General features: G+C 50.2%; 1 protein-coding gene across 3 annotated transcripts in view; it reads left to right on the top strand.

The window, feature by feature from the left end:
* The window catches only part of PKNOX2 (PBX/knotted 1 homeobox 2), a 257,258-nt gene that overhangs the window by 74,932 nt on the left and 154,693 nt on the right, over positions 1-27,633 (top strand). For all 3 annotated transcript variants that reach the window (XM_081123538.1, XM_081123539.1, XM_081123537.1), the window contains exon 2: positions 13,647-13,716. The gene's annotated coding sequence lies outside the window, so the exon portion shown is untranslated. The remainder of the gene's footprint in view (positions 1-13,646; positions 13,717-27,633) is intronic.

Raw genomic sequence — 27,633 nt, 5'->3', positions numbered from 1 at the left:
CTGTTACCCCCTGGAGATTGGCTCTGTTTGCAGACTCGCTTTCCTCTGGGTCACACAGTGGTGGCCTTGGTTCCAGGCAGTGTACCAATGTCCAGGCTGGCGATTAAAAACAGCAAAGTGAGTCAGCTGTAAAACTGTGACCTGTTGGAATTCAAATAAAAATTTTCAAAAGCACCTGCAAAATATTTTAAGTAAAGTCAAGAAACAAATGAGAAACTGGAAAAAAAAAATTACAACCCACATCACAGGGTTACCTAACATACAAAGAGTTACTAAAAATCAACAAAATACAACCCAATAGAAAAAGTGGACAAAGAATTTGAACAGGCTATTCACAGAAAAAAAAATACAAACGGCTCTTAACATGTGAAAGGGTGTTCAATCTTACACATAATAAAAGAAATACAAATGAAAATGATCCAAAGATAGCATTAATCATTCATGTCTTAAATGGGCAACATTCAAGAAGTTTGTTATCATACTGTATTGGCAGGCGGCAATTTGGCAATATCAAAATTATAAATTATTTGCCGTTTGACTCAGCAATTTCATAATGGGGAATTGATCTTAAGATATACTTGTGCATATGTAAAATGATATATGTTAAGTTTATTATTTGCAACATTATTGTAATGGCAAGCAATTGGAAAGAACCCAGATGTCCTGACAATGGAATACTATGCCTTTAAAAAGAAGATTGGGGAAGTTCTCTTTGTACCGATGTGAAAAGATCTCCAACAATATATTAAGGGTAAAAAGAGAAAAAATCCTCCCAGGTTCAGGAAAGTATGTGTAGGAAATGGGAAACACGAATCTCTATTTGTGTTTGCTTGGGCAAGTGGGAGACAGGAAGGAGACAGAGACATCTCAGTGTATACTTTCATACATGCTTTGATTTTTAAACCATGTTACATGTTACCTTTTTAAAAACAAAACCAAACCAGAAACACTGAGCAAATCCCATAAAACATCTGGGAAGAGCTGCTGATTTTCACCCCTGGGCTCTGAATTATGGATAAGGAGAGGGATAGATTTGAGAAATGTTTTAGAAGTGAAACCCCCTGGTTGGGTGTGGGAGTGAGAGAGAGGGCAGAGGCAGAATCAAAGGTGGCTTGCAGACGTGGGTAACTGGTGGAAAGTGGCACCATCCTGAGTTGGAGCTCGGCAGGGAAGCATGTTGGGGGAAGCAAGGCCTGGGGAATCATTTCACCTCTTTTTTTAAAAAAATACGTTTTTATTGACTTTTAGAGAGAGAGGAAGGGAGATAGATAGAGAAATAGAAACATCAATGAGAGAGAAACATCATCAATTGGCTGCCTCCTACACGCCCCCTACTGGGGATCGAGCCGGGAACTGGTGCCCTGATGGGGAATTGAACTGGTGACCTCTTGGTTCCTGAGTCGACATTCAACCACTGAGCCACACCGGCCAGGCTCATTTCACCTCTTGAACCCAGTCTCTGCAATTCTCTAGTCACTCAGTTCCTGGGACCCTACCTTATCCAGTTTCTCCATCTATCCACAGACTTCTAGTGTGCTGGTCACGGTCCCTCCGACCACACACAGTAGGCATAGCCCCTTGGGTGTGAATCCCGAGACAGAGTTGAGTCTGCCCGTGGCCCTGGCAGCAGCCTGAGCACGGGGTTTCCCAGGGAGCAGAGTACCCAGATGTCTGGAGCACTAGGGACAGCGAGGAGGCCCCACAAGTGGACACAATGGCAGAAACCCCACAGTCCCCACTGGGTTAGGGTGTCCCAGAGAAGGGGCGGGTCCTTGTGTTCCACTTCTCATCTCTGTCTAATTCTCTCTGGCTCCCATCTGCTGCTGCAAAGGACTCTGGGGCCATGGGCCCGGTGCCTGTATCTTCTCAGGGCTAATGTTGGCCCAGGGGCACCATGGCCCTGATGGCTGTGGGAGAAGTGGGTGGGGAGGGGAACCCAGAGGAGAGGCCCTCCAGGCAATACAAATGTGTTTTACGTGACACTCATATGAGAAGCGCAATGGGATGGGATGTGTTTGGGGTACAATAGCAGTCCACCCAGCTCTGGGCCCTGCTTCTGGCCCATTGGCAGAGATGGGGGCCAGGAAGAAAATGGACTTGGACTCGTAGCTACCAGCAGCTGTGCTGGTCGGCGTTTCAGGCATTGTGAACTGGTATGTGAAATGTGGCCACACTCTTGGTTTCAGTCGTAGCTGGAAAGGATTAGAAGACAATTAATAAATCATTTAGTGCCCTGAGTTTAAGTAACTTATTATTATGGGCTGCATATATTTATTACGCTTTACTGAGCAACATTGGCAAATTTCCTTCAAATGTCACACAATTTGTACGCCATTTGTTTCACGAGATTTTTTAATGCATATATAAATTATTAACCTGAATTCTTCAGGACAGTGCCAGAGTCCCAACCCCTCCTCCACCATCCCTTATGAGCCTCTTAAAGACCTCCTGTCCCCAAAACAATGACAGTGCCAGGCCTGCTGTCCCAGGACCTGGGATGAAGAGCCACTGGCTTTCTCCTTGGATTGGGCACCTGGGCAGAGATCTAAAGGGGTTGTGAAGAAAACACATGTGTTTTTGGACGATTGGCTGGAGACTGGAGAGGAACAGTTGACCAAAATCCTTCCTTACAAAGATTTGGTGAAAATACATCAGGCTGGGAGGGTGGGCCCATCCTTAAATGAAACCAGGATCATGTTGGACTAGGGAGCTGAGAGCATTTCAGACACCGATGGCTCCAAGCTGTTCATTTCATCAATGGGAAGCCACATCCACAGAGGGGTGACCACTTTCTCTAAATGAACTGGAGAGTCTTCCCTACATTTCCAGGCCTGATGCTGTGTTGTCTTTTTGTTTGTCTTGGTGGAGAGTTTAATGTTTTGGTAAGATGACATTTTAGTTGACTCCTGAATTATTACAGCTCCTCCCCACAAAGGTTCTCACGTGAGTAGCCGGGGACAGGGTCAAGGACAACCTGACTGGCTTACTCTCTTCCTTCAGGTGCCTTTTCTAACATCTGTACAATGCGTACCTACTTAGCACCTAATGTGAATAGGTGCTGCTGATGTGTGTGTGCACACACGTGTGCACATGTGCTTGCATGTTGTGTATGTGTGTCAGTGCATGTGGGCACATGTGTGCATGCATGTGTTGCATCAAAAGATGTCCCTGCCTTCATCTTGCTTTATGCATGATCACACTGCCCCAGCATCCATAGGAGTCAGCGCCTGGTGAGCGAATGAATGAATCCATCGGGAAGAAACACAAGCAGATTCTGAACAAGCTCAAGACAAGCGACAGGAAGAACCCAGCAGCCTGGAAGCATCCAGAAGGAGACACATTTGGGATTTTCCAGACAGCTCAAGATTTACTTCTTGAAGTCCTCCTTGGTTTTTTAAACAGTGGACATGCCTCCTGTCTTCCTAAGTGGATAATCCAGAGCCTTATATGATATTTTCTCTTTGGCCCACCCTCCACGACCTCAGTGTGCTGTCTAGGGAAGCCCAAGCCCCCTCCTCTCTCATTGCTTCCAGTCAGCGGAGGCCCAGGGTACTGACACTGAGCCTGGTAGAAAGGAGTGTCAGATCAGAGTGAAGAAACTGTCAGTAGAAGGCGGGCGTTTCCCTTACAGGATGGCTCAGAAGTGTCAGGGCAAAGATTTGGTGACTTTGACTGCTTGGAGGTTTTTAAAAATTGTTTCTGTGTTTTACCCAGGTTGGATTTATGGATTGCTGCATATCTAAATCACACGCTGGTGAAAGAGGCATTTCAGTCGTAGGAACTGTGGCCTGTCTCCTGGGAGGCTGCGAGTGAGATGGTGGTTGGTAAAGGCACTTGATCTATTAGTTCCCTTTCAAGAGCGTCGCAGGGAAAGTCTCTGGTTGCGTCATTTGAAGCCACAAGAAGGCAATCTCACCATGAGAGGGGCCTCTGCAGAGAGGATTTTACACAGCAGTCTCGAGGAGCCTCAGGCAGCCCTTCCTCAGCTGCTTTGCCCTCCCGGTTGCCCTGGAGGGAGCTGCTTTTCACGCTCAGAAACAGAGCTGCTTTTGTGTCTCCACCGGAGGGAGACCTCACAGCAGCCTGGCAGAAGGGCCTCCCGCCGGTCCTGCCCGAGAGGGCTTCCACCGCCCGAGCCCGGGGAGAATCACCTGTGCCAGCCTGTGACACCCGCCGGCTCTTTTGCCGGCAGGTGCCAGGTGGAGACAGTCAGCCGCTCAGGAGAGAGATTGTTCTGGGTAGTTACTGCTAGCGAGGGATCTACCTGCCATCAGGGTAATCTGTCCTCTGCTGGAGGCACCTCCAAGGAGCGATGAGCAGGTGCGGCAGATGGCAATGCAGCTGGGTCACTCCCACCAAGGTGACTCGGGTTGGAGAGGGAAGTGGCCAGCCCTGTTCTGGAGGCTGCACACTGCTGCGAACTCAGGAAACCTCCTGCCCTCCCCTGTTTATGGTGGAACTGGGCCTCTTTCAGGAGAGGCACAGTTTTCCTACTCCGTTTGTTCTCAGATTGGTGTTACACCCTGGAGCCAAATTAGTGGCTGAGAACAATTGGAAACAAATGCTCTTTTAGCATCCCACTGTGATTGGGATGCAGGTGGGGACACCAGCCCAGGTGGCCCTCTCCACTAAGCCACCTTCCGCAGAGAGCCAGTGTCCCAGCCATTCTGCCCAGCCTGAGTCCCCATATTCAGCCCACGCGGCACACATCTGCCTGCCCTCCGCTAGACAAGCTGGAACCCTGCTAAGTTATTTATGAAACAGTATTCAGGACCGGCCCCCCAGAGACGAGTTAGGAATAATGACTGGAAAGTGCTAATCGGAGAGGGCCTGGGGCTGTCCTGCTGGGGAGGAGCTCACTCCCTGGAGGCTCCTGCTGATCACGGTGGGAACCCTTCTCTGAGACATGGGTGGCTGTTGGCTTGGCCTGGATGTCAGAGTGAATATTTGCACTGCCTCCCAGCACTGGTCAGGGGAAGCGGCTGACTCTGCCTCACCCCTGTCTGGATGTACCTGCCTGAGGGGGGGAGGCCCTCCTCATGATCCCTACTTACCTGCTGGGTGACCCTGAACCCCTCAATCCACTGGCATCTATCTCTCCTGTTGGACTGTAAGCGGCTGGAGGGCTGGGAGCTGGATTCTCCAGCCCAGGAAAGGGTCTACACTCAAAACACATCTGGTAAAGAGTGTAGGCACCGCTCGCTACCTGGTTTTCAACCCTGGGCTTCCCTGGATGTATCTCCGCCCAACTGAACCTGGCTCTGCCAATGTGAAAGGAGGTCAAAATAGGCTCCATCCAGGTCTGCCAGTGCCTGGCTCCGACCCACTAGCTCCCCCATCGCCTCTGGGCTGGCTGCGCCGGGTGGGCACCGCCTGTTGTGGCTGTGGTCTCCTCTGCACTGGTAACCCGGCTTGGCCATTACACAGGGTTTCTGTCTGGGCCTTGAGCTCTGGTGGCCAGATACTGTCCCCTGCCTATACTATTTCCCTTTGACATTTCCTCCTCCTGTCATTTTCCTGAGTCAAGCAGTTGAAAATTTCCTCCCAAGTGTAGCCAGATGCAAAATGAGAACTCCTCGGCATAAAGTGATGCATTTGTTCTGCCCTGGGCCACGCCTCCCGGGGAGGCTGCATCTACTTTTCTTTCTGTCCCAGACCCCCCTCCACAAGGTTGAATGAAGGGGCCTTCCTTTCGACCAAGGTGGCCTGCAGCCCTCACACCCTGTTTGCTGCTGCCTCTCTTCAGGAGAGCAGACGGGGTGGGACCTCCGCTCACCTCTGTGCCCAGTGCAGACCTGCGCCTGTTTTCTGTGAAACCACCACAATTATACCTACTTGCATGAGAGAAATACTTTTAACTTCTCAAAGTATATCATTATTTTACTTCATTCTAAAGTATGTCTATGTTGCAGACAAGGCAGGATAAACATCTTGATTTATTTGAGGCCCAAATATTTATTGGTATCTAGTCCAAGATTCCTTGGCATCGTAGAACTTTCTAGCTGAATGCAAGCTTAGTGAGTATCTTCTCCACTGACTCTTAACCTCCCTGGGGATTTGGACAGCCTTGAAATCTTGGTAAAGTTTGTAAATCTACAGGAAAACATACACACCAGTACCGTCCTGGGTAAAAATCTCAAGGGGTTTGTGAACCCCTAAGACCTTAAGATTCCTCTTGCTCTGATTTAGCCACTCTGCTCAATAGATGAAGAAATTGAGGCCCAGAGAATTAGGAGGACACGCATAACATTAAGGGCAGTGAAGACCAGGACCAGCTCCCAGGCCTTGTCTAAACCCCTTTCAGCCCCCCCTAGCTGCTCAGCATACCGCAGCTTCAAAGTAGGAGCCTCGTAGCCTCTTCTTTCAGATCCCTGCTCATCGCTTCATTGCTGTGGCTGCATTCCATGACTGCCGTTCATTTCAGACCAGAGAGGGCCCAACTCTCTACCAGACTCCTCTCACCTCCCACCAGTTAACATTTTTTTTCCTTTTCTTTTCTACTCTGAATCGTGTCTCATTTGTCCAGATCAGCCCTGTGGAGTCGCCTTGGCCCAGGCATTCCCACAGGAAAACGGCCTCCCTGTGGGCAGCCTGGCCCAGGAGCCCAGCCCCTTTTCCTGGCAGCCCTCCCCTATGCAGTCTTCCCACTGTGGCCAGGGAATGGGGTCCCTGCCCTCTCTGTCTGCCTGTGTCCCAAATCCTCTCCTTGGCATTCGGCTGCTCCTTTTTCGGCTCTTTAACATCCCAGGCGCTCTCTCTCTCTCTATTTTCTAATAGAAACTGGGAGAAATTAGTAGTGGAATATATCTATGTACACACAGAGGTAGGCAAAAGTAGGTTTACAATCGTAATACAAATAATATAATAATTAATAAATAATAATACAAGAATAAACCCTGTGTTTTCGTACTCACAACTACAAACCTACTTTTGCCCACCCCATATAAATTGCAGTAAAATACACGTAAAATTTACTAGCTTAGCCATTTTAAAATATACAATTCAGTGGCATTAAGTACATTCATATTGTTGGGCTACCATCACCATCCTCCATCTATAGAGTTCTTTTCATCTTGAAAAACTGAAACTCTGAATCTGTTAAACCACAGCTCCCCAACTCTCCTCCCCAACCCCATGGCAACCACCATTCTACTTTCTGTCTCTATAAATCTGACCACTCTAGTTACCGCACATGTGTGGAATCATATAGCATTTGGCCTATTGTGACTAGATTATTTCATTTAGCTCAGTGTCCCCCAGCTTCATCCATGTTGTAGCATGTGTCAGAATCTCCTTTTTTAAAGCGGAATGATAGCCCGCCACATGTACACAGCCCGTTTGACTTCCCCATTCATCTCAGCTGGACACTTGGGTTGGCCCTTCCTGCTGTGACTGTGGGTTTACAAATGGTCTCTTCGAATCGCTGCTTTCAATTCTGTTGAGTTTATACTCAGAGGTGAAGGGATGGTTTTAAGGCATTACTATTCTCTGCTCTCGCCCAAGTCTATTTTTATGTTATTCTTAAACTGACATCTTTGGAGCAACTACTGATCTCACTGGGTCTGTGAGCCGCACAGAGCACTTTCTCCGAGGACAAAGAGCTCTGGGGACTCTTTTCTGTCCTGTCTTTACAGTGCCGTCCTCCCCTTCTAGCCACTTCTGCTCCCTTATCATGCTGTGTGTTTCTTCTTAGTGCTTATCACCTCTTGACATTATATATATATATATCGTATTTATAATGGGATATACACATATATATCACGTAGGTGTTTATAGATTGTTTTCTCCATTAGAATGTGAGCTCCATTAAAGCAGGGACTGTTCTGTTTTCTTCATTGTTATGCCTCTGATGTCAGGCACAATGCCTGGTGCATATGCCTAAGACGTAATTATTAAGTTATTATTAACTTAGTAAGTGGGATAAATGGATGATTGAATGAATGAATAAATAAGCAAGGCACTGTTCCTACTTGCAAGAAGCTTGCAGTCTGGTAGGAAGATAGACACACTGAAACGATACTATTTTTCTCAAAAAACGTCGTAGCAACCCAGTGTCATGCTTTTAATTGCTGCCATTTCCAGGCCGGAAAACTGCCCCTCAATCTTCCCTTTCACTTTTCCGCAGAGCCCAGTGCTCTTAGGCTCATCCCAGCTCCTTCTGACCTGGCCCAGGACTCTCCAGAAAGGCTGGACGCCAGGCATTGCTCTGTCGTCTCCCTCAGCCAGTGAGGACTGGCTGTCAGGGACCCTGGGTTGTAGCCCTAACTCTGGCTGACCTTGGGCAAACCACGTAACTCTTTCGGTGTGTTGGCTTCTTCATTCATAAATGAAAGGAGGTTGGGTTAGATGCTGTGTAAAGCCCTCCCTCTCCAGCTGACCTTCCTGGGTTTGAGACATACCCACTGCTGGTCCCAGGGGGAGCACTGGGGTCTGTCTGCTGTGGGGGAGGGGCACTGCAGGGGACTTAAGAGACACTCAACCGACTTCCCTGAAAAGGCCTCCCTGCTGCCTCAACTGCTGGTTCTGCAAGGAAATTGTGTGTCAGGTGGGGATTCTGGAGCCAGACTGAGTCAGACCCAGGTTAGAACCCAGCTCAGCCGCATACCAGCTTTGCGGCCTTGGGCAGCTTGCCTCACCACTCTGCACCCTGATTTCCAGATCTGTTAAATGACCAAGATAAAATGGCCCTATGCTCTGGGTCAGCGCTGTCCAATGCAACTTTCTACAGCAGAGGAAGTGGCCTCTATCTGAGCCCCCAGCACAACAGCCACTAGCCATGTGTGGCTGTTGAGTGCTTGAAATGTGGCTGGTGAGGGTGAAGACTGATTTTAAATTTTATTTAATTTTAAATTTGTATTTATAGAGCTACATGTGGCTAGTGGCTACCTTACTGGACTGTGCAGCTACAGAGAATGAACATGGCATACATAAATGCAATGCATGGGAGGTGCTGAGCTAGCCCGCTGTCTGGCACATAGTAAGCACTCAATAAATGTTTGCTGTTATTGGGTATTATGTGTCTTGCTTTCCAGCCCACCACCCATGGCTCTTAGTGACACCTCACACTGGCTGTGGCGAAGTCACTGGGGGAGGGCGGGAGGGGAGGTGTTGCTGCGGTGGTGCGTGTCTGTAATGAGCCTGGCACTAAATGTTTCTGGTCTGCTACTTTCCCTGGAGGGTCATGTGAGCTGGAGTGGTATGTGGCCTGCTTTGCAAGTGATTAACATGGTGTAAGCAATCTACATAGAGAGAAAAACCCTCCATCGGCATTCCATTATTCTATTAGAGTTTCAGAGCTGGGATTAAGTGGACATGATTTCTTCCTATGGGCCATTAATTTTGTTTTATTGCTGGTCTGATGGCCATTACCCTTTTTTGCCAATGCATTCCCCCATTAGGTTTGTACAATTAACAAAATATGTGCTGTTAGGGCTTTGATAGGAATAGTGGGATGGAAATAAAGGGAGGGGTGCAGCACCACTGAGTTGGGGGTGGGAAGAGGCTAGACTTAGGGGCGTGGCCTCAGGAAGAAAGGGGGTGTGGCCTCTTTGTAGCCCTGCCTTGTAGCCCTTGACATTCCTGGACTATAAGAAATGAGGCCTTGGCCCACTTGCTCCTGGCCAGGAGTAGAGAAGTTGCCCAGAGGAGAGGGAGGGAGACGGGGAGGGCCTGCTTGGTGGCACTGGCCTTTCTCTGGATCCCCTGCTTTAGCCTCCATCTGGGAACAGAGTGAGCCACCCTGCCTGACCCACCCATGCTGTCACCTTGAACCCGAAACTCCTCAGCAGGCAGCTCGCGTCAGCCTCCAGGTGCCTGGCCCTGTGATGGGAGAGACCTCTGGGTGATGCCTGGCTTCTATCTATGGGTCACACAGGAGGACCTGGGCCTGATTAAAGGGAACAGCTTGTATCAACGTCAATGACTGCTGCATGGAAATGCAGGATTGGCATCATCAGGTCATCTGACTCTTTAAGAAAAGTTAGAAATCTGGATTTTTAAATGCAAGATTTTCTACTTCTTAGATGTTGGCAGAATTTATAAAAACAGCAGACAGGGAAGAGTCCACTTGGGGGCTGCCAGCTAACCACCTCTGCCAGAAGCCATCAAAGGGCTTTAGGGACGAGTGGACATGATCAAATGTGTGTTTCAGAAAGTTCCCAGCTGGGGGGAGGTGATGGATGGATATGAATGGGGAGAGGCTGGAGGCCAAGAGATCACATAAGGGCCCAGGAGAAAGCAAGCGTGGGCAGTTCAGTGACCTGGGGTGGGAAGAAGAGCAGTGACATTCCTGGTAGAGAGCAGCAGGTCTGAGTCTTGGTGTTCATGCCTCAGAGGGTGTCCCCTGGGCCAGGCAGGTGGCCCTGTGACCAGATCCTCTGTCCCTGAGGGTTGGCCTCTGCAGGGGCCCTATAGCCTGGGAGCCCACACTTCTCGGTGTGTGGAAGTCTTCCCTTTTGCACTGCCATCTGTGTACACGGGTCATGAGTGCCTCTAATTCCTTCTCCCAGGCAGGAAAATTATCAGGATTAGCCCACCAGTGCCAACAGTCCTCACAGGGTCTCCTAAGTGCGCCTGTACTTACAGGTACAGTCCCAAGGTTAGCGTGTTGGGCCTGGAGAATGTGACTGAGGCACCTTTTCCAGCATCTCTGCACCTGGGTGCCCAGCACTGCCCATGGCCCAGAGGACTGAGGACAGGTATGGATTAGCATTGGTTCTTACCAGGCGCTGAGGAAGCCCATGTAGTGCTGGCTGGGTTACTGTTTCAGCCAAGTGTTTGGTGCCAGGTAGTAAGTTAATGACAGTCAGGGCACAAAACCCATATCTGATGCCCTGGTCTACTGCTCCCCACTTTAGACCCATGGCTCATCTCTCTCCATGCTCCCAGCTTAGGTGAGCTTCATGGGTGCCCGCTCTGCTGCCTCCTACCGGAGGTTTTCTTCTGTCCTTGTCTCCACCTCTTTTCCATCAACATGAGCATTCAACACCTCCCTCCTCATTTACCATTACACAAATTTCCTCATACTTTATGAGTATAATGTGAATGGTCGATCTCATTTATAGCCCCATTTTACAGATGAAAAACTGATGCACAGAGACCTTGAGTATGGTCCTACTGCTAGTAAGTTCTAGAGCGGTGCAGTCTGATTCCAGAGCTTGTACTTTTAACTACTGAACATTTTACCGATGCTTTTACTATCAGACGTCTTTGCTCACCCCTCTCTTCTACTCATCAGTGTCCCAGTTATTAAAATGTGATGCCAGAATTGCACCAACAAACCCAAAGTGAGGGGACCATTCACCCCTCGGTTGGACACAGTATGGCTATTAATACACCTAAGGTCACGTTTAATGTGTTTGGCAACACCACCACACCCTGGGCTCATCCTGAGCTTGCATTTAACTCAACCCACTTTTTTTTTTTTTTAAACCAGGTCACCCTATGCTGTGTTTTTGCAATTGATTTTTGAATGTGAGGGTAGGATTTGGTGTATATATTCTTGTCAATTTTTTCTACAATTCTGTAAAAAATAAAAATGGATTTTCATGTGGACATAATATAATTTAATGGTTAGAGTGATGGGATTGTGGGCACTTGTACTTTATTTTAGAAATTATTTTATTTATGGTTGTCGTGATGTTATCGTGCAAGAAATAAAAACTGATAGAGGAAAGATTGACTTTTTAGTTCTGGCCCATCCTTTCAGCTTGTTAAAGGCTTTGTAACACTCTTGAATCCCTCCCTCCAGCGTAGCGACCACTCTTCCCAGCTTTGCAGCATGTGCAAATGGCAAGTCTCCTATATCTTCTTCCAAGATGCTGGTGTCTCCATAGACAGTCCAGAGGGCAGGGATGAAGCCCCGCCTCATGCAGTTTTGCCTGGAGACTTCCTATACTGAGTCCATGTATGCTTGTGTCAGTGCTTTAGAAGAATATAAGTTGAGCCCATTGCCAGCCAGGGCCCGGTTCTGAGCTGCTGCTTGTAGATTCTGGTTGGAATGAACAGAGTCCATCATTAAACATTTCCACAGACATTCTCTGGGAACCTGATGCATGCTGGGTGCTCTGCTGGGTTCTAGAGCTGTACAGATATATAAGATGCAGCCCTTGTCCTCAGACACTTGCCATCCAGTGATCTGGTCTTGTTCCTGATGTCATGCAGATAGTAGTAGACGGCCCCAGAGGAAGTGTCTCATCCTGGGGGACATCATCATGAACAAGAAGGATATCTTCCTTCCTTGGGCCCTCACATTACCCCTGGTGCCTGAGTCTTCTATCTGAAATTCCACCTCTTCCAAGAAGCCTCTCTGTCTTAATTAGCAGGACTTCTCTTCGTGTCATTTCCTTGTTGAAAGACCATGGCGACTTTGTGTGGTGACAGGGTTACTAGATTTGTGGTGATCACTTTGTAAGGTATGCAGATGTCGAATCACTGTGTCGTACACCTGAAACTAATACAATATTGTGTGTCCACTATAGTTTAATTAAAACATCAAAAACTTCAATGGCTCCACGAACTCACAGGCCAAACCTGGGCTCTCTGTCTGACACTCCCAGCCCTGGACACTCCGGCCATGCAGCTCACTCAGCATGAGTCCCTGCTCTGGCCTCCCTCGGGCAGACTAGCCTCCGCGTCGTCCCAGGGCTCTGCACGCTTCTTTCTCTCATCCGTGCTGGGATTACTCCTCTCTCTCTCCTTCCATCAGCCAGCTCTTACCTGTCCAGTCCTGCAAGACCCCGCCCAGGTTTCACAGCCCCCTGAAAACTCCCTTGAGCCCTTCAGCTCTCGGCTTCGTTTCTCCATGGACAGAGAATTACAGCCTCCCCCACACAGTTCAGCACCGCTTTATATAGAGTCCTGTCTTAGCTGATGCTGTTCCGTGTGGTTAATCATTCCCCCAGTGATGCGGCAGCACTGTTATAACAGGACCCGTGGATTTTACTCCTGCTGCACCTCGCGAGTGTAAATCACGGAGTGGACACCTGGTGGTGGGTACAAGGCTGTTGTTGTCTTGTTCATGTTGCCTTAGCCCAGAAAGAAAGTAAAAAGCGGTCACGTGTTTGATCTTCCCAGTCTTGCCTGATGATTCTCCACATGAGCTCTTTTCCTTCCAGCCCAAGTGGACGCTGCACCTTTGCTGGAAAGTGCTCTCCGACATCACCTTTCCCTCTTCTTGCCATCAACGACAGCATTCGTTTTGTTGTTTGTTTGCTTGTTCTGTGCAGTCTTCCCCAGAGAGACTACAACTTTCTGCTGCTCAGCTCTGTCCCCTGCCTGGGGTCTTCCATCAGGCAGGAGGCGTCAGTAAATCGTTATTGCCTTGTCTAACTCAGGGCTCTCCACAGCCGTGAGCTTCTCTTTCTCTGGGGTTTCTATAGGGGAGGGGATGGAGCTCAAAGAAACTAAGGGAACAGGCAGGTAAGAGTGGTCCTGTCTCTCTGTCCTGGTTAGCTGTCTAACAATCATCGTTTTGCACCAGGAGTCCCCTGCTCAGGGAACTTATCCACTCAGCACAGGGCACAGGGCTGCCAGCCTGGTTTTGTTCCCCAGCCAGACCTACTTCCGATTTTACCACCATCCTCTCTTGGCTCTCACTCCCAACAGAATCATGCACGGTCTATACAAATGTTTTCTTTCATTGACAGGTGAAGTCTGGAGCAGGACTCGGAGGCTTTCTGTCCTCCATGCCGCTTATCAGAAGAGGGACTGTGAACTGTAAGTAAATTTGATCGGTGTTTTCCATGGTGACTCAGTAAGGTTATAGGTTAAAGACCAGCCCCGAACCTGATCTTTACAGTCATGCCTTGTGTGAGAGAAACACTCAACAACGGGCTAGTCACAATATGAACTACGGGTGGACCTCTAGTCAGATAAAGTCTGAATGTGACAAAGAATATGGCATTCCATTTAATTAGACTATTGATTGTGCATTGGGTGGGCTTGCTGTGTTGTGTGTTTCATAAGTGTGGGAGAGGGAAGCTCAGTTTGCAAGACTAACCCTGACCCTGGCCCCTATTATCTGCGGACTAAGCCTGGGGGTGAGTGAGAGGAGGGCTGGGGCTAAGGTCACAGCCCTTGCTTTTACATCTGGTTATTTCTGGGGGAGGGGAGGTGAAGAAGGACAGGGGAATACGGCTGGTCTCTTCCCTTCCTTATACGGTAGCATTCCGCCTGCTTCTTGTGCTTATTGGTTCATGTTGGTTCTCCCACTTGGCAAAGTTCACCCACCTGTGGACCCAGCCTCAGTCCAGTCTCCTCTGTGGAGCCTCCTTTGGTCCCACCAGCTGCGCCCTTTCTGAAATTCTGCTGCATTCCCATGCCGAGTGCCCCTCTGGCCCCAGGCTGGGAGGCCAGGAGGTAGTCTGGGATTCCCACATCTTCATGGCCCCGTGGCACCTGCAGCCTCGTTGCTGCTCGGCTCGGCAGGTGTGAGCTGGGGCCTGGGTTGCCCTGGCTCCATGGCTTCTCCGCCCTGCTTCTGGGGCTGCTGGAGGCCGAGCTGCTGCTATGACTTTGATAGTACATTGGCTTCCAACCAGTCCATGGAATTATAAATGATTAACCGTTATCAGCACACATCTTCACCTCTGTGTAAAAATAGATTGACTGTAATGAGGATTTGAATAAATCATAAGAATGGCCGCCCTGCGATCTTCTAACATCCTGCCGATGGCTGCCCGGTGAGTGAGCAGGGCGCCGGCCCTCCTGCCTAATGGCCTGCGATTTAGTGCTGGTCGCTTCTGTGATTGACGGCCATGGCTCCCAGGGCACCTCCTCTCCAGCCCAGGCCCTGGAGTGGTCGGATCCCCAGGTTCAGGGGGTGGGGAAGGGCGCCTCCCTCCATCCTGTTCCAGGAAAGCCTACCTAGGAGACCGGGCTGGGGGTGAGGAAGCCAGAACAGAAAGATAATGACCTTTGTGAGAATCGATGTCTCCTCGCACCGGAGGTTAGAGGGACCTCATAAGTCAAGTCAAGTGCTCGAGGAGCAAGCTGAGCGTGAACCTTAATGAGAACAGAGTGTGTGTGGGGGAGAGAGCTTCGTGTTTTCTGCCTGTCCCTGTGGGCAGCCAGGCTCCCGGGCCACCCCCACCCAGGGAAGCTCCTTCACAGGGACACACTAGTGGACTGCACTAAGGAACAAGGAAAAACAGGTTTCTTCAGGTCCCAGGACTCAGACACGGGAAGATTCAAATGATCTTTCGGGGGGGGGGGGGAGAGGATGAGGGGAGGCAGGTTCAGAGGGCCTGGGACCAGCTGAGGAGGGAATAGTCAGAGACCAGCGAAGGCTGTATTTGAGCAGGAAACAGCAAACATTCTAATTTAATGCCAGCGGTGTTCCAGTTAGCACGGCTGTGTAACAAACCACCCCAAACTTAGTAACTTAAAATGTTTATTATGCTTATAGAGTCTATGAGGCAGAAGTTCAAACAGGACCCACAGGGATATCTGGTCTCTGTTCAGCAGGTCTGGGTTCTCAGCTGGGGCAGATCAGAATCTGGGTACTGGAATCATCTGAAGGCTGATAGTTCCAGGGTTGAATACTAGCTATTGGCTGGGACATTAGCTTGGCCACCAGCCAGACTCACGGTGTTTCTCCATGTAGCCTGGGCTTCCCCTCAGCCTGGTGGCTGGACGCCAAGGGGGAGCCTCCTGAGAGAGAGCGACAGCCAGGAGGAAGCTCTGTTGCCTTTTGTGACCTACCCCCGAAGGCAGGCAGTACCACTTCCGCCACATTCCCTTGACTGAGGCAGCTACAGAGGCCGCTGGTTTTAAAGAAGGGAGCGTGGGACTCCACCATGTCTCGCCAGAGGAGTCCAGCAGCGCATTGAAGAGGAGATGGGATGGGGGATGGGATGTGTGTTGTTGCAGACATCTCTGGAGGACACAGTCCCCCGCAGCTAGTGTTTGTCAGGTCTGGCACCACATGGCCTCATCTATTTTCAAGCACAGGCTAAAGAAGCCCTCGCCTTAGATAATGAAATCGTCCCTTAATTCACAGAATGTCTGGGTTTAAAGGGCCTCCCAGAGACCATACTAGGCTTCCTCCCTGAGATGGGACTTCCTGGGACATGCTAGTGTCAGGAGGTCCTATAGCTGATGGAAGCCTCTACCGTATAGTCCATCTCTGCAAGAGTGGGTGTAGTTTGCAACCCTCGGGTGGATGTGCCAGGTCTGGAGAGGGACTCAGACCTGTCACCAAGGACTCCACAAGCCTTGAGCCCTTCATTCCCATCCAGGGCTCCCCTTACCCCCAACTCCATGCCTTTCAAGCCAAAGATCAGAACTTACGAGGCTGCTGGGGCTGTGCTGGGGATGGGAGTGTCTGGGCAGCCTTTCCTTCCTACCCCCCCATGTCCTCTGCCTCCCTCCTTCCCTTCTGACACACATTATAATCTGTGTGTGTGTGGGGGGGGGGGGGTTCCCTGAAGGACCAGGCTCCTTTCCTTTGTCATTTTCCTGACCCAGATGCAGCTAAATCTTGAGTGGCTCACTTGGAAGAGAATCTTAGTGCCCTGGATGCCTTGTGACTTACGGGGATAGAAACAAAACTCAAGCAACTAAAGAGTGAACACAGAACCAATCCATTCCCCTAAAGGATCAAGATCTGAGCATGTCTAATGCAAAAAGGGAAGGGCAGGGAAGAGGGGAAGGTGGGCTTGGTTTTGCTGGAAAGGTGCTGGCATTTGGAGGGAGTCTTGGAGCCTTCACAAGTCAGCTTAATAGTAATATTAATAAGCAACATTTATTGAGCACTTATTATATGTTCGATGCTAAGCTAAGCACCTGATTGCATTTTCTCACTGAACCCTTATGAGATACTGTTATTATCTTCGTATTATAGAAAAGGCAGAGACTCAGAGGACACCAGAAATACACAGAGAAAGTTAGTGACAGAGTTGAAATCAAATTAGGAAGCCACTTCATTGTGTGGCTTCAAGAACCTCAGTTTATTCTCCTGTAAAATGCGGATGCCTGATTACATCATCTCCAATGTCACCCTTGGGTCTAAGATTCTAAATGTGCAGAAAAGATTCTGGGAACTTGCTTAGATATGTCTAAAGCGGGGCCCACTTTCTTGAACTGGGTCTGTGCTAAAGCCTGTAATGATTTTCTGTTCTCTCCTTCCCCCTTCTGTGAAACTGAGGCCAGGAAACTGTTTAATTCGGGCAGGTGAAGAAGGGAAACAGATAAAAACGTAAAGATCACTTGTATTTTCAACGCTTCCACTTTGGGGGGGAATAATATGTTGGGTTTGAATTGCAGCCCATGACTTACAATCCTGGGCACATCTCTTTGGTCTTCAATTCTCCTCTCTAGACTGAGAATGGGCTTGTCCTCACTTCCCAGTACTCTGTGGGGCGAAATGAAACCCAGCACTTGACCACTCGAGCTACTCCTGCACCCAATAGCTACTCTGAATGGTCAGTACATAAATAAAAAGTGGAGCTGGAAGGATTGTTCCTCCCCATTGCTCCTGACAGAGATGGTCAAGAATCATGCCTTTAACTGTACCCTCCATAAAAGTTCACTCATAAACTATTGATATTTTAATAATACACATTAGCATCTTGCCCTTTGACAAATGAATATTGAATGAGCAATAAAGAGGCAAACAGTAACCAGGTACAGCGCTGTGGGGAGGCTGGAATCACGAACAGCTGTCGGGGGAATGTCCCATTCCAGGGCCCTGCGACCCCGTGACCCCCAGGAAACAGCTCTCAAAAGGAGCTCAGATTCCGGCCCAGCCCAGTCCGAGCAAGATTTGTCCTCAGTTTTCTTTCACTTGGCTGGAGGGGACTTGGGAGAAGAGAGAACCGGCCTTTGAAGAGCTGCTAAAGGCAGGGACTGTTCTCCCCCCTTAAGTCCCTGGCTCTCTCCACTACCTTTGCTGCAGGTGCAGGCTTCTTCCTCATATGCTCTCTCCTGCTCCATCAATTCAAACTCTGCAGGCAGATTGTGTGCCCACAAGAAATCAGGCAACAGGCTTAGGAATAACTCTCACCAGTTCCGCCCCCCTCTCCTTTCTCACCCGGTCTCAATGGGTGCCTATGCTCCGGGTATGTGTTAGGTTTGTAAGACATCATTTCCTACCTCTCATAGCTCCCCCTCCCAGCCCCGCTGCCACAGCCTCCACTTTGCCGTGGCCTCCATCAGGGCTGGGGTTCCTCGAGTGTGCAGAGAACAGTGACAGGGGCTCTTCGTCGGTCCGGCTTAATTGGTGTGATTTAATGGCGTTTCTGGCAGACTCAGATTTATACGGTTTTCTGAGCTGCAGATCTGCTTTCTAAATGTAGAATTTTTGTGGAGTGGTAAAAAATAATGGCTGTTCTGTGATTCCTGCCTCCCGAGCTAGGAGATTGCAATTTACATTATGCAAATAGACATTATGCAATCAAGGCACTTTAGCAGGAATCTGGTGGCAGCGAGGCCCGCTGATGAGATTCGAGGTCTGCAGCCTGACTGAAGGGGCTTTGGAGAGGGAGGGGAGTGGGGAGGGGGCGGGTGGGAGGAGGCAGAGACTGTTTCTCCGGCCCAAGGCCCAAGGAAGCAAAGTGGAGCCTGCCGGGGAGATGGACGCATCCGGGGAGCTGCCAAAGCGACTCTCAATTAATGGTTTTGTTTAATCATACCCCCTGTCCAGAGGACTATTGTCTTACGGATAATTTCGTTTGCCTAACGAGATTTTGCTAATTAAATCTCCTTTCAGTTGGTGTAACTGCCTGCAGGAGAGGGGGCTATTTGGAGTCTTCTCCATAAACCTTTCTGGAAGGGACTGGGAAGGAGGAGCGGGAGATTGGGGAGGGAAGAGAAGGAACGGGAGGGAGGAGCTCCCTGCTGTGAGCAGAGGACCTGAGATGGGAGCAGGGTTTGGAAGCTGCGAGGTGGCTGCCACCGCCTCCCTTGCCTTCTTTCCTGCTCACTGGACATCCAGACAGTTGTGAATCTGCGTCCAGCCTGAGGGATTCTCCCCTCTTCCTTCCTCTGTGGCTCCATTATCTCTTCTCAGGTTCTCCCCGAACCCCCAGGAGGTGCAGAGGATTTCCAAGCACCGCTCCTGGCAGCTCTGGCTGTGGGTGGAGGGGCCTGGTGGTAGCTCGGTGGTGATGGTGGAGACGGTGGTGTGGGGACACCTCTCCTTGCCTTGGCTGCTTCTCCAGGGATAACTGCGTGAATTGGAGAGGAGACTACTTCCTCACATTCATTTATCTCAGAGGCAGCCAAGGGTAGCCTCCTATGGTTGGGGAGCCTAGCACTGTGCCTACCCTAGCTGGAGCCTAATTAATGCTGTTGTATCTGGCTGTGGCCCGCCAGTGCTCCATCACCCCCACTGGTTCTTCCCTGGCTACAGCTTCCTTGGCCTGGCTGACCGTGGGCTTCGCAGCTGCATCCCGTCTACTTGTCCAGTTTCATCTCCCAGGCCCTTACTGCTCCCTCTTCCCTGTTAGTTACAGACTCTCAGACACAGGGGCTCGCTCCCACCCCTGACACCCAAATATGCCGGGTTGCCCAGCCGCCCTGCAGAGCTTCACACCCCAGGGCTTTCGCGCTGCCATTTCCACTGCCGGAATCCTCAGCCTGGATCGCCCCTGCTCTACTCATGACACCCAGCTCACATATCTCCCGCTGTCCTCATTAAGAGCATCCCCCTTTCTGAAACACGGCTGCTCTCCTTTGTTCCGTGTGTCCTCACAGGACCTCAGCAGTGGTTGTCTATCCAAGTTAAGGACTGACCTATTCTTCCCCCAATCAGAGGGCCTAGACTCGTACCTGGCTGGTTGAATGAAAAGATGGATGAATGAACCAAGGAGAGGGTGAATGGTGGGGAGGCACTTTATAGTGGGCCTCTAAAGCCCAGGATGGAAGGTGGTTGGGGATCGGGAACTGACTTCAGTTGAGACTGTGCAGAGTTGCTGGACTGCCCTTTACTGTTACCTTTACTTGTGGGCCGGGAAGGCCCTGATTCCTTCTGTGTGCCAGTCCCTCCTGTCAAACATTCTCACATGGATCCTAAGGAGGGTGTTGTGTTTGCAGAGGGAACTGCAGTGTCTGCCTGTAACTGGGCCCACTGGCAGGGTCCACAGGATCTACCTGTAGTAGGTGAAACTCCTATGCTTGCCCTTCTCCCCTCCCCACTCATTCACCCATCCCTCCATTCGTCCACTCACCCACCTGTCTGTCCGTCGTCCACCCTACACACACTTGCTGCCCATGAGGCCAGATCTCACAGGTGGGGGAATCCCTGTGCATCTGGCTTATGTGCTGGGGGACAGGCAAAGCTCAGGCCCCACAGGGCGACCTCTGGCTGCCAGTTCTGGACTCTTATTACCCAACCAGTGGTGACGACATTAGAGGTGGAGGAATCTGCATCCCATGCTGGGAGTCATGGGGACAGTTGGGAAGGACAACTCAGAACTTCATGTGTAATAAGGGGGAGGGGGTGCAATGCGTGTATGTGTCATTTGTGTGTGTGCAGGCTGCCATGTGTGTGTGTGTGTGTGTGTGACTTGAGGCGGTGTTTGAAGAGAGTATCTCTGTGGTTTTCTTGGTTCCTGAGCTTCGGTGCTTTGCATTTTGCCCTGGCATTTTCCCTTTGGTTGAGGCATGTCTGTCAGTGTGTGTCTCTCCATCTTAAGATCCCCTCCACACTAAGCTCTGAGTCTGAAGTGTTTCTGAGTACATAATAGGTGCTCAACGAATACTCCGTGATGCACAGAATGATTGAATGAATGAATGAATGAATGGAGTGAGTGAGTGAACAAGCATGCATTTTGGTGTCGGACTTGAGTGTGAGCCCTTAGTGCTGTTATTTATATTTGGGAACTTGGTATGTAATTTTCTCATCCAGAAAACAAGAACACTAATACTACCTATTCTAACTTCCTCAAAGGGTTGTTGGTGGCAGATTACAGGAGAAATGCGAAAGTGTTTTATAAACTATAAAGCACCACACAATATACGAGGTTATTATTATAATGGCTATTACACTTGAAGTGATCCTTGTGTTTGAGAATTAGGGATTCTGTTTTCAGGACTATAAAACCATCAGGCCTGATTTGAAGTCCGAGGCTTACAGAGCAGCCATCACAGAAACTGGTTCCAGATTTGCCCAACCCTGGAAACCTTCAGGGCCTGGGTGGGAGGGAAGGCTGGTGAAAGTGGCCCATCTTCATACAGGCCACCTGTCCCCACCTGGCCCATGTGGAAGGTCCCTCCTGAGGCTCTACGATTGCTTAGAATTCTGTGCTTCATCCTCTTGTCATACGCTGTTCCTTCTCCCGACATACTTTTCCCCTTTTATCCAGTGGTCTTTTGACCCTCTGTGCCAAGTTGCTGCACTGTCCCCTTCCAGGTTACCACACATGCCTCCCTGAGGGCATTTAGCACAGAACTGTTCCTGTCTTCCTCGCCACCCGTGCGCCTCTCAGGAAGGTGCTGAGGATGGATGGATGGATGGATGGATGGATGGATGGATGGATGGATGGATGGATGGGGAAAAGCAAAGGGAAAGGTTGAGGTTAGTAGATGCCCAGGATTTGAGCTTTGGAGGCACCCTGGGCTGCAGGGGAAAGTGAGGGAGAAGCTTCAGAGAATTAGCTCTGCCTTACAACCGCCCCCCAAACTTCTGAGGTATTTCTCACCTTCCCCCACACCCAGAAGGTCAAATAGGCTGATCTTCCTGGGGTCACTGGGCCTGGGGACGCCAATCCCATCTAGGTGTGCAACTGGCCCCCGCCAGAAGAAGTGAGACCTTTGGGTTGGAGCTGAGCTCTCAGGACAGGGAGGTACCTTCCCGTTTCTGACCCTACAGGTGAGCACTTACCCACCTGGGGGAACAGGTGCTGCTGACTTCCAGCCTGGCACTTCCAGAGTCTGTCTCTTTTAGCTGGCCCCAGCTGGTGGGGAATCTTCTGGAAGCCCTCCCAGGGACCAGCTCCCTTGTCTGGGCCCTGCGTTTGGAGGCATCTTGTCCCCAGTCTGATCTAGGCCTCCCCTCACCCCCCTCACTCCCTCTCCTGGAGCCCCAGGCAGCCACAGCAGAGTGCCAGGGGCTGCCAGCCTTCTCATTACCGAATGCACTGAACCTGTTTGTGAGTGTTTCGCAAAGTGTTTAATCCAAGGTGTTCCCTCAATTAAATTAGTGCAAACATCTGTGTCCCACATCCACCTCCATTTGCATTCTGTGCCATTTATTACAGCGGGAAATTGGAAGGCACCTTAGGAATACTTAGGACCAAATTAGGCTAGGTGGGGGTGGGCATCCTGGGGGTGCACCTGGAGGTGCCTGTGAGGTTGGGCCACAAGGCGGATCCCTCTCCAGGCTGGGATTTGTGGAGGAGCCACTTTGAGAGGGACTGTGTCCAGGTTTGGGCCCACCCGGTCTTATCAGAGAGGTTGGGTGAGTTTAATCCATACCCATGATTCCCACCTGGGCCCCAGTATCTGAGAGGCAGGAAGATTTCACTGCTGCTGTTTTATAACTTTAAACCCAATTTTTAAAAAAGTGTATCACACTCAAGTGACCCACCTGGATCTCTCCCTGGGGGAGGCCCTTCCTGCTGGAAGGTGGGGTTTTTCATCACGAAACTGCTCAGCCTTGGTGGCTGGTTGGGCTTGGGTGGCAGCTCTCTTTCTCACCCCATGTGATCCCCACGACTGTCAAGTACTCTGGTAGTCCTGCTGTCATACTAATCTAGGGGACAGAAGAAGAGGAGCAGTGTCTGCTGTGTGACAGCCACTGCACTCAGTGCTTCTCATGTGTTACCTGTGGTCGCCTCCCACCAGCCCTCAGAGACAGGTCCTCTACTAGCACAAACTGGGGAGGCAGGCTCAGTCTGAACCGTTAAGCAATACGCTCGTGGTTCCACATCTAGAAAGAAGAGCAGTGGGATTTGAACTCAGGTCCCCATGACTCCATGTGCTTCCACTGCACGTGGACATCTCTCTCAGATGAAGCAGTTCGTACTGGTGTTGAGTCAGGGACTGTGCCACTGGGATGGCAGAGCCTCTGGTTCCCAGGGTCCAGGATGGGTATCTTAGCCTGCAGGTGACTCACCAGAAGGAAGGGATTCTTGGCTTTTGTGGGGTGGGGGTCTAGGGAGCGAGGAAGAGGCTCATGGGATGCTCAAGGACCTTAGAGATCACTGAATTCCTCAGTAGTGAGTGGGGAAACTGAGGCTTCAGGGAAGCAACGGCTTGCCTAGGGTCACTAGGGGTTTGGTGGTAGAGGCTAGACTGGAACCCAGGGCTCTCAACTCCTGGGAGATGAGTAGTGTCAGGGCCTGGGGAGGTCCCAGGGGTTTTGTAGGATGGGTGCTGGCTTTCTAGATGCAAGCTGTAGCTCAAGGCTGGAGCAAGGAGCCAGGGTGAGGAGGGGAGGGGAGGCTGCTGTGGACTAGTCTACTAAGGATCCATCTGAGACCCCCTTAACAGAGAGCCTTCCAGGGCTAGGGGACTGCTCGCTGACTCTAGCCTGGGCCCTGGGGCAGGTCCTTACCCACTTCTGGGTTTCACCTAGGGATGTCTAGGAAGCAGCAGAACTTAAGGAGATGGGAGGGGACCCCGAACCTGGGGCTGTACACCACTGCTGGTGTCTGTCTATGCCTTCCCCTCCCCATCTAAGAGTCTGGAGGAAGAGAGCGCAATGGATGTGGGCTCCGATCCCTATCTCCCATGTCCTCCCCTAACGAGGTAGGACCATGTCTTAGCCTCAGTTTCCCCATCAGTTAAAGAGTAAGAACAAGCACATCTTACGGGATTGTTGGGGAAGCTAAAGGAAATAGTGGGCATGCTTGACGCTGCTTTGGAGTCAGAACGTTGTTGCTAGTTTTATTGTCTTATCCATGGCTCCTGTCCACTTTCCCTCTTAGACCCTGTGCCTGCTCCTGGATATCGAGCGGCAGGGGCTCTGTCGACAAGATGATGGGAAGCACCTTCTCTGCATCTTAACTCTTCCCCTCCCTCTTCTCTTTCCGCCCTCTCTCATCAAAATACTTTAATAACTGCATCTCCGCATGTGGCCCTGCCTGGGGCTTTGTAAGAATGAATTGCTTATCCCAGCTCTTACTTCCTAGAAATGAAAATTTACAACCAGCATGCATTTATTAAGCACCGACTGTGTGTAGTAGCCAGTTCTAGGCACAGCGGGGTGAGCCTGAGAGTGACCCCCAGGGCTCCAGGGCTCCTCCCTGGCATCTGAGGGTTCCTGCTTCTTTTGGATTTGCTGGGTTCCTGGACCACCTTCCTTTACCAGCAGGATGGGGCGTTTCTGTACCCTTTTGTGCCTCTCTGCTTCTCCATGTGAGGTTCTCTTTCCCTGGCATGCCCTTCACCCTGCTCATTTACCTGGTTAGAGCTCAGTATCTGGGTGATGAGTAGTCTGTGGCCACATCTCAGCTAGGGGTCATCTTCTTTGAGCTCCCAGTGTACCCTGGTCATCTTACTGTGACTGTTTATCACACTGTATTTCAATTATGTCTTTACTAGAGGTCCTCGCTCTAGTAAAAGAGTCCAGGTAAAGTGTTCAGAGTGTAGCATCCTAGACCCAGGATGGGCCCCAGGGGTCATCTGCTCTGCCTCTCCTGCAGGCCAGATCATTTCTGGTTTATTCCTAGCAGAGGAGAAGGCCTGTTACTAGAATGCCTTCTTCTCCCATTAGCCATTGGCACTCAATAAATGCTCGTTTTGTTGGACAAACCACTGGTGTGTGTGAAGGGAGGCAGCCGTGGCAGCGGGACTCGCTCTCTAGCTTCCAGGGTGTTCATTCCGAGAGCATGGCCCTACCTCTTTTATTTGCAATTCTAGTAAGTGTTCTCTCCCTCCCACTGGCCTCAGGATGGGATCTCCAGATGGAGCCGAGGACAAGCAGACAAGAATGACGCCCTTAATTTACTGCGCCTGTGTCTTTGCCACAGACATTTTCTTTTCCTGAAAAGTCTTTCTTTTCCCCCTGCACTGCCAAGCCCTGCCCGCCCTCCCTAGTCCCATGCCACCTCTTCCACAAATCTAAGATCTCTCTGGGGAAAGCAGTTTCTCCCTCTCAGGGCGTCTGGCCTGAATCTCCAACAGCAGCCAGTGTCCACCTGCACCCCAAGTGTATGTGCATCTATCCTTTTCTGTGGAGCTGGCCAGTGTAGGGTCCACAGCTGATGCTTTTGGCTCCCTCACGCCACCTGCCATGGCACCTGGCACATTCTGAATTTCAGTGCTTGCTTTCCGGATGAGCGACTGAGTGAGATTACTCCTGGTTTTTCTTGGAGGGAGGTGCCTGGAGTCGTCTCCATCCTCTGACTGGACGTTTCTGTCCCAGGATTCTCATGGACCTGGGGGCACATTTGTCACCAGTTACTGGAAACTGGATGCTATGGCCAGTGGGAGAAACACAGGTGTTAAATTCTGTTTGGTATACCGAGCAGACTGGAATTACTTCTGTGTGGCAGGCCTGTCAAATCTTGGGAAACTGATACTCTACATGCGAAGACTCCAAAACAGAGTAAGCAAGATGAGCCATAGGAATAAGAGAAGAAAATATTACAAACTTATTTGTATTATTCTCTCATCCTGTTTAGATTTCTATTGTTGAATATGTTCCATAAGACTCATCACATATCGGTAGAGTCGTGTGTCTAATATCTACACACACGTGCACGTTCCATGTGTACATATTGAGGGTGTATTAAAGTATTTTTACTGTTAGGGTTGTAAACTCATCTGAGGACAATGGACCTGGACCACTGCCCACTGTCCAGGAGGTGAGACTGTTGTGTATTTGTTAGGGTCTCTCAACAAACGTCCCACCCCCTAATGTGGTCTCACCTCATGCCCAAAGCTTTACACCCAGAATTTGGCCACACAGCAAATCCTTCAGGGAAAGGGACTTGGGCATCCTATTTCCCCGTGTCTAGGGTGTGGCACACGGCAGGCAGAAGGTAAATTGTATGACTTGAATTATATTTATTTGAATTGGTTGAGACTACCTGAGAATCTTTTAAAGTTTTAAAATTTGACTTTGACTTAGCCCCCAATTGTCTACTCCCAGACAGTACACAATGTATCAACTAGAGACCCATTATGCAACCCAAAAATATGTATCTCCTGTGCAACAGGTTCTGAGCTGGGTATGGGTGACAAATCCGAGGTCCCCAACGTCAAATTACTTACATTCCTTTTTCTCAAAAACAACCAAACAAAAAACCAACCAAACAAGAAATCTTCATAATGTAAGCCAGCACTGCCCTCGTCACTGGGGTTATTCCAAAACAACCAGGCCTCATTCCATTTCCTCTGCAAATGCTCCAGCCAGTACTCACAGCCTCTTAGAGACATAGACCTATCAACACATAGGAGCTGTGCTAGACCCTGGCAGGCATGGCCAGGCCCAGAGCTGGCAGCGTGTGGTCCCTGGGGGGAGTGGAGTGGGCCACGATGATTTTTATATAAATGATGCTGAGGCCGAGTCTCTCAGCTTAATTTGTAGGCCTGGCATTGAAATTTCAGAACCACAGAGGGGGCCTATCAGATAAGGAGTGAACATGAGAGGAGGCGGGCCTCCCCAGAAGACAGATAGGCCGCTCACAGATCTTACAGCTCGCCTCTCTCATCTTCAAATGAGAAAGCAAAGCCCAGAAAGCTGAGGCCCCTTGCCTGTGGCCACGGAACTAGAGATGGGCGGCGGGCGGCAGGCGGCGGCAGAACCAGGGCGGGGCCGGGCTCCTCCCCGGCCTCCCTGGGCCTCCTCTCAGCACATGGAGGACCTCCTGCTGTGCCAGGCTGGGCCTGTCCTCCCCGGCCAGGTTTCTGTGGCCTGGAACAGCACACACTGAGCCTCCACCGAGCTCTGGGCTGCGGCTGGCGCCCCCTCCGCCCCCAGCAGCTTCAGGAGGGGCCAGCGGCTTGCAGCCTGGGAGTCACGGTCCCTGCATGTGACTTCTTTCTTCCTGTACAAGTTGAGCGCTTGCCACCCTGCTGTCTGTTTTCCTCGCTAAGGTTCAGTTCTAATTATGTTGATTTTCTTCATCCCACCCCCTCCTGGAAGCTTATTAGGTTGAATATTTTTATTTATTATCATTTCGCCCAACTCCTGCCAGCATTTCCAATTACTCTCCCCGCTTCCTTGTAATTGTCTTTCTGTAATGGCTCCGAAACAATTGCGCTAAATGAGGTGTCTCCTGGAAGATGAGAGTCTCACTTCATTAAAGGCTAATGTATTCTCAGCTCCAGTCTGTGGGGCTAGCTTGGAAGGAAGGCATTTAAACAGCTTCTTTTATTTTATAGGGAGCAACTTTTCAGCCACGAAGATGTCTGTGGGGTATATGTGGATGTGTGTGCGTTTCCTGATTTTAATTTAAAGAAAGTTTATAAAATAGTCTAAGTCTCCTTATTGATGGACCTCTGTTCTCAGGGAGCTGAGATTTCCGTGGACAGGGCACAGGATGGAAAGGGCCAGTTTCTCTACATGTCCTCCCAGCCTTTCTGCTGGGGCCCCTCCCTCCCTCCCCTGCTGCTCGCCTGCTGGATCAGCCCCAGACCGCCTTACCCGCCGTCCTGTGTTTCTGCCGCCCGCATAATGTGCTCAGCTTCCACTGTGGTGATGACCTCCTGTTCTGATGGCTATTTTCAGTTTATATACCCTAA

This window comes from Miniopterus schreibersii (assembly GCF_964146895.1).
Source record: "Miniopterus schreibersii genome assembly, chromosome: 20".
NCBI lineage: Eukaryota > Metazoa > Chordata > Mammalia > Chiroptera > Miniopteridae > Miniopterus > Miniopterus schreibersii.
This window is presented reverse-complemented; position numbering and strand designations above follow the sequence as displayed.